Here is a 7,602-nt window from a genome sequence, read left to right on the forward strand (position 1 = left end):
CTCTAGTCCATGCTTATTAACTATGTTTGCACAGCAAGTATATGATGCATTCATGCTGACCCTTATAGCTCCTAATTAAATGGTGTGATGGTTAATACTGAGTGTCAACTTGATTGAATTGAAGGATACAAAGTATTGATCCTGGGTGTGTCTGTGAGGGTGTTGCCAAAGGAGAATAACATTTGGGTCAGTAGGCTGGGAAAGGCAGACTCACCCTTAATCTGGGTGGACACAATCTAATCAGCTGCCAGTGAGGCTAGAATATAAGCAGGCAGAAAAATTTGAATAGAGAGACTGGCTTAGCCTCCCAGCCTACATCTGTCTCCCGTGCTGGATGTTTCCTGCCCTCGAATATTGGACTCCAAGTTTTTCAGTTTTGGAACTCAGACTGGCTGTCCTGCTCCTCAACTCCTATATATATATGTGTGTGTGTGTGTGTGTATATATAAATATATATACATATACATAAATATATATGCATATATAAATATATATAAATATATGTATAAATATATAAATAAATATATATAAATATATATAAATATATAAATATATATAAATATATACACATATATAAATATATACATATATAAATATATACACATATATAAATATATATACATATATAAATATATATACATATATAAATATATATAAATATATGTACATATACATATATACATATATAAATATATACACACACACACACACACACACACACACACACATATATTCCATTAGTTTTGATCTTCTAGAGCACCCTGAGTAATACAAATGGTTAATTCATTTGGAATAACTCAGTACATTGAATTTGAGCTTTAAAGCAAGACAAAACAAGTTGCTATTTTGTACATGGACTATGCATCAGACTAGTCTATGCATAGTTTTTATAAAATAAAAACTTTAGTAATCAAAACATTCCTTATTGACTTTTTTGGAACACTTTAAATGTTTGGGATTTCAGCTTTATTCTAATTATATTCTCTAATTGAAATTTGAAATGAAATGACAGGCTTAAAAGAGTTTGAAAATACTTTTAAATTCTTAATTATTTACTCTGTCTTTAATCTCCTTTATAAGTAATTCAACCATTGGACACATCAAAGGTATCCTGTGTCAGGGCTCCCTCAACACAATTCTATGTAATCCTCGAATGAATAAGAGATAAAGGGGTCTCTATCTAAATCTCATCATGGCATACACAAAATTTTTCATGGATGCAGTAGTTAAGAGAGGGTACTAATCTGCAGATAAGATTTCAAGTCACTCCTCAAAACCTATTAATATTTGTCATTATCTTGGGTATATTTGGTTTTGGGTATAAATAAAGCTTACTAACCTTTCTCTTCTTCATTACAGCCCTTATAATTATAAAAATATTGGTTATCTTTTTATCTCTGATATCTTACTGAATAAGATGCCATGTCTACAAAGAAAATGAGATTGAGTATCTTCAGATATTTGTATTTTTCTGACTCCTCAGTACAAATAAAATTCATGCTAAATTCATTTAAAAATGCACATAAGAATGCATACTATATAAAATTCATATTTATCATAAAATATATAATAAGCTATGTATAATATTAATTATAAATTCTATATATTATATATTATATATGTACATATGTTCTGTATGCACTTACTATATAGCATATAAATAGAAAGATTTGAAATATATATAAGGATTATTTGATATAATACTATAACATACAACATATTTTTCTTATATATATGCTGTATAGTATAACCTCCAGTATTAATCATAGTCAAACTGTGAAACATCATCCTATTTGCATATATATATATTTAATTAATTTGCTCTAGGGAAATTAGAATAAGCCTATCAGAGTAATTAAGCTCCGATTCTCTACATATCTGAAGGCAGTGAAGTATAAAGAATGAGAAATTGAAACATAAATAAACAATATTGTCATTTAAGCTTATGCTGAAATTTAGGTAGGACTCAAAAGGCTAGCTCATTGTCTAAAATCTTCATGAATACTTACAATAAATATAGTTCTAATTCTGTTGCTGGCAAAAATTTATTAAATCTATAACTATTATTTAAAATTAAAGACACTCTTCCATTTCTTGTTATTCTGAAATGCATGAATCATCTGAAAACAAAGGTTCACAACCACCTATATTATCATGAGTGGTAATCAGAGGCAAAAATGATGCTTACTGAGTTTCTTTGTACCTTGTGAAACTTTAAAAAGACATTCATAAATCACTGCTAAGGAGAAAAGAATACTGAATTAAGTGGATTAATATCCCAATGTTTGGTACAAACTTACTGACCTGATTAATTATATTTAAAATGGTTTTATTAAAACATTTGCCGGTGATATATAAGGTACTTCTAAGATGAAGTGAGCTTCTATATACAAAAGCAATTTGAAAATATATAAACTTGAAGCAAATTTATCTTGACTGAGATCAGTTATTATAGTTCTAATTAAAATGTAGCAGTCCACATGAGAGAGTATTTCATGAACTAATCTATAAGAAATATATAATAAATTTAATTCAAGGACAGGTAAATCCCTTCTTTTAAAACAGAGTGGTAGGTCGCTGATGTTTAATCATCATTAATTATCAAAATTTTCTCTTTCTAATTTTATATGTTATATCCACTGTGATAATTCTATCTATATCTCTATAGATACAGATATAGACTATATATGTATTAGACAATTCTTGCATTGCTTAAAGAAATACCTAAGACTGGGTAATTTGTAAAGAAAAAAGGTTTAATTGGCCCATGGTTCTGCAGGCTATACGGGAAACATGGCTTCTAATGAGGCCTCAGAAAATTTCTATTCATGATGGAAGGTGAAGTGGGAGCTTGCATGTCATGTGGCAAGAGCAGAAGCAAACCAGAGTGAGGGGATGGTGCCACACACTTTTAAACCACCAGACCTCCTGTGAACTCAGGGCAAGAGCTCACTTATCACCAAAGGAATGGCCCAAGACGTTCATGAGGGATCTGCCCCCGTGATACAAACACCTCCCACCAGGCCCTACCACCAGCCTTGGGGATTATAATTCAACATGAGATTGGGGCAGGGACAAATATCCAACCTATGTCAATATACATATAAAATATAGATGTATATTCAGACATAAAGAGTCTGATGCTTCTTCTGGGACTCATTTTAAGAGAGCAAAGCATTTAAGGAATTCATAAATTAAAATGAAGTAATATGTTAATAGATATCCATATAGTCCACACAAAAGGTGTCTATAGCCTTTTATAAATACCAAATACTGACACCAAATAATTATATACCCTTTTATAAATAACCGCTTTTGTAAATACAAAAATATCAAGGTTTAGAGGAAAATCTAGACACACGTTATATTGTATCTTGGGAAGATGGCAAAAGTCTCATATAAATAATATTTATATATTTTGACTGGCAAGGAATAAAAGAAAACTGTTTTTGCCATCTCAAGAGCATACACATTGAGATAATTTTATTTGATTGCTAATAATTTCTATTTGTTGATTCCTCAAGTATTTATAGTATTCTATATGATGCCTATAAGTCAATGTCTACAAATACTATACGGCATTGCATTTATTCCAAACAGTTAGGAGAGATTGGATATCATCACTCAAGTAAACATAAAAACAAAAAAAAATCAAACTGTCTCAGTTTTATGGTAAAAATTATCTTTTGTTTACATTTGCATTTATTTCACTACTGAAGAGATTTATTTTGTGTTGCTTTTACAAGTACTTGTATTTATTTTTATAAATTGGTTTTTGCATTTTTATCTTTTTGATTACCTACATCCCATTGATGGATATATGTGATGTGTTAATAGGATGTTCTATTAAAAAATGTAAGGATGTCTTTTGTGCAGTACTGCAGACATTCCAAGACAGACGCATCATTTGTTGTCTCTTCTTTCGCTAACTCCAGACATACATACACCAATTTCTTGCCTCAGAACAAAAGAACACTATATTTCTAGAAGACTTAGTTTATTTTTCCACAAATTTATTGGATCTGTGAGTTTATAATGCTCATCCGTTTTGGACATTATTTAGCCACTCTATTAGTTAGGGCTCTCCAGTGAGGCAGAACCAATAGGATATATTTATGTTTAAAAGATCTATAAAAGATTAATTATGGGAATTGGCTGACATGAATATGATCATGAAGGTGGAGAAGTCCCACAATGTGCTGTGTGCAAGCAGAAGAACCAGGAAAATGGGTGGTATAATTCAGTTCAAGTTTGAAGTCCTGAGGACCTGGGAGCCAATAATGCCTCTCAGAGTCCAAGGCCAAAGACCTGAGAACTCAGGAAAACTACTGGTGAGTCCTAGAATCCAAAGGCCCAAAAACCTGGAGCTCTGGTGTCCCAGAACAAGAGAAGGTAGCTTTCCCAGCTCAATATGGGAGAATTCTTCTTCCTTTTTATTCTATTAGAGTGGGCCCTTAACATACTGGGTGATGCCCACTCACATTGATGAGGGCAGATATTCAGTCTATTGATTCAAATGCTGATTTCTTCTGGAAACACCCTCCCAAACACATCCAGAAATAATGTTTTACCAGCTATCTGGGCATCCCTTAGTCCTGTCAAGTTGAGACAAAAATTAACCATCATAGCCACTATTTATTCACATATTATTCAAATATTTTCTATCTCCCACTCTTCTTCTTGAAATCCAATTACATATATAGTAAACCATACTATTTCACAAAGAATATCTTTCTTTTTTCATTTTTTCTTTTTAAAAAACATTCTCTGTTTTAATAGTCTGGATAACTGGAATGCTATATCTTATAGTTCACTAATATTTAAAAAACAGGTTGAGTTATAATTGACATGCAAATACTACACATATTTAATGTATACAATTTCATGAGTTTGGACATATGCATGCATCTGTGAGACAGTTACCACAATAAAGGTAATAGATGTGTACATCACCTTCAAACATTTTCTTGTGTTCCCACTTTTATTGTTAACTATAAGTGCTATGTTTTATAGGAGATCTGTAGAATTTAGTCATCTTACATAACTGAAACTTTATACCAGTTGAACAGCTCCTCAATTTTACCTGTCCCCAAGTCCTGGTAAACAGCATTTAATTTTCTGTGTCTATGGGCTTGACTATTTCACATGATCCTAAGGACTCCACATATACAGAACAATCTGTTAGAACTAATAAACTAATTCAGTAAGTGAGAAAGCTCTCATAAAAGTGGAACCATGCTGCATTTCTTTTTTTCTGTGACTGGCTTATTTCACTTAGATAATGTCTTACAGGCTCATCCATGTTGTCACAAATGGCAGGCTTTCCTTCATTTAAAAGTCTGAAAATATTCTATTGTCTGTATATATCATATTTTTATTAATCATCCATCTGTCCACAGACATTTAAGTTATTTCCATATCTTGGCTACTGTGAATAACAGTGCAATTAATGTGAATACACAGATACCTCTTTACAGTGTTAGGTCTTATGTATAATTCTTTAATCCATTCTGAGGTGATTTTGGATATGGTGATGCCCATTCTTACCACCTCTATTTAATTTAGTGCTGGAAGTCAACCAAAACAATTAGAAAAAAAAGTGATAAATGACATCAAAACTGGAAAGGAATAAGTACAATTATCCCTGCTTGCAGATGACTTGGTCTTCTAAATAGAAAATCCTACAGACTAAACACACACACACACACACACACACCTTTTAGAACTAATAAACTAGTTCTGCCAAGTTGCAGGTTAAAAATATTAATATAAAAAATCAGTTTTCTTTCTATACATTAACAGCAAACTATCTCAAAAAGAAATTTAAAAATAATTTTATTTAATATCACATCAAAAAGAATAAAATTCTTTGAAACAAACTTAACCAAGAAAGTGAAGGACTTATATCTTAAAAACTATAAATTATTGATAAAAGAAAATTTAAAAGACACAAATAAATGGAAAGACACCCTGTGTTCATGGATTGGAGAGTTTACTATTGCTAAAATGCCCCAAACCCGAAGTGTTGTACAAATTCAATGCAGTCCATATCAAAATAATAATGACATTTCTACACAAATAGGAAAACAATTCTAAAATTTACATGGAAACACAAATGATTCCAAATATCCAGTTATCTTGAGAAAGAGGAACAAAGCTGGAGGCATGGAATTTCCTGATTTAAAGATATATTATGGTGCTACAGTAATTAAAACTGTATGCTACTGACATAAAAATGGGGCCCATATAAACCAATAGAACAGAATAGAGAACCCAGAAATAAACCCACGTATATACAATCAACTGCTTTTCCACAAGAGTGCCAAGAATATAGGATGGGGAAAGAACGGTCTCCTCAACAAATGGTGCTGGGAAAACTGAGCAGCAGAATAAAATTGCACCCTGTTCATTTTCTGATCTTTTCTTAGGAGTTCTTTAATCTGGCATTAAGCATATCCAATAAATTTTTCATTTCAGATAATTGCATTTTACCCCCTTAGAAGGGCTTGTTTTTTCTTTTTTCACTAAGTTTATGTGACTCTTCAGGTAATTTATTTAAAATATTTTGACATCTTTATCTTCCAATTCCATGAATTCAGTTCTTTTTTAGGCCTGATTTTATGACTGATTTTTCACTTGCTTGTGGGTCCTTCTCTTCTGTTACTTTGCATCTCATATTTTTTGACAGACTATTGCCTATCATTAATCTTACGTTATGATTTTCTGGATAAAATGTTACTTTTTAAATGAAAGGCACTTAAATTACTTTCAGATCAGCTTTATCACATTTAGGCCAGTTTTAAGCTTTATTAGGACAGGTCTAAAATAGCTTTTAATCTTCATATATTTCAGTCCTCTTTCTGGTGTTACTATGGATAGCTCCAGTGTTCAATGAGACTGCTCCATGCTGGCTTGTTAACACCAGGAATTATTTTTGAGCTCTGGGAATTATTTAGCTTATAGTGATTTCACAAAATTTCTGGATTATTCATCTAGTGTCTGTGGGATCAGTAGTGATGGTTTTCTCTCATTTCTGATATTGGCAATTTGTGTTCTTCCTCTCCCTCTTTTTTCTTCCTTAGCCTGGCTACAGAACTATCGTTGAGCTTTTGCTTTCAATTATTTTCTATGTTGTTTTCTCTTTTCCATTTTTTTGTTTTCTGCTATAATATTCATTATTCTGTTCTTTCTGCTTATTCTAGATATAAGTTGCTCTTCTTACTTTCATTTTCCAAAATTTTAGTTTACTGATTTAGATATTTCTTCTTTTCTAACAAATGCATTTAATATTATAAATTATCATCTAACATGAATATTTAAAATTTTGATAAGTTGCATTCTTGTTTTCACGTAGCCTAAAATAGTTTTTGTTCATCTCACTTAGAAATGCATCATAAATTTCTAAATATTTGGGAATTTTTACATATATTTCTGTTACTGGTATCTAGTTTAATTTTGTTATGAACCAATAAAATATTTTATATGACTTGTACTAGTTTTTAAATTTGTTAAAGTCTATGGTTTTAACATTGCTAAGGTTAATTCTTCCTATGACATGGGTAAAAATGTATGTTCTGCTATTGCATAAAGTATTATATAAAT

Source organism: Pan troglodytes, chromosome 1, assembly GCF_028858775.2.
Source record: "Pan troglodytes isolate AG18354 chromosome 1, NHGRI_mPanTro3-v2.0_pri, whole genome shotgun sequence".
Taxonomy (NCBI): Eukaryota; Metazoa; Chordata; class Mammalia; order Primates; family Hominidae; genus Pan; species Pan troglodytes.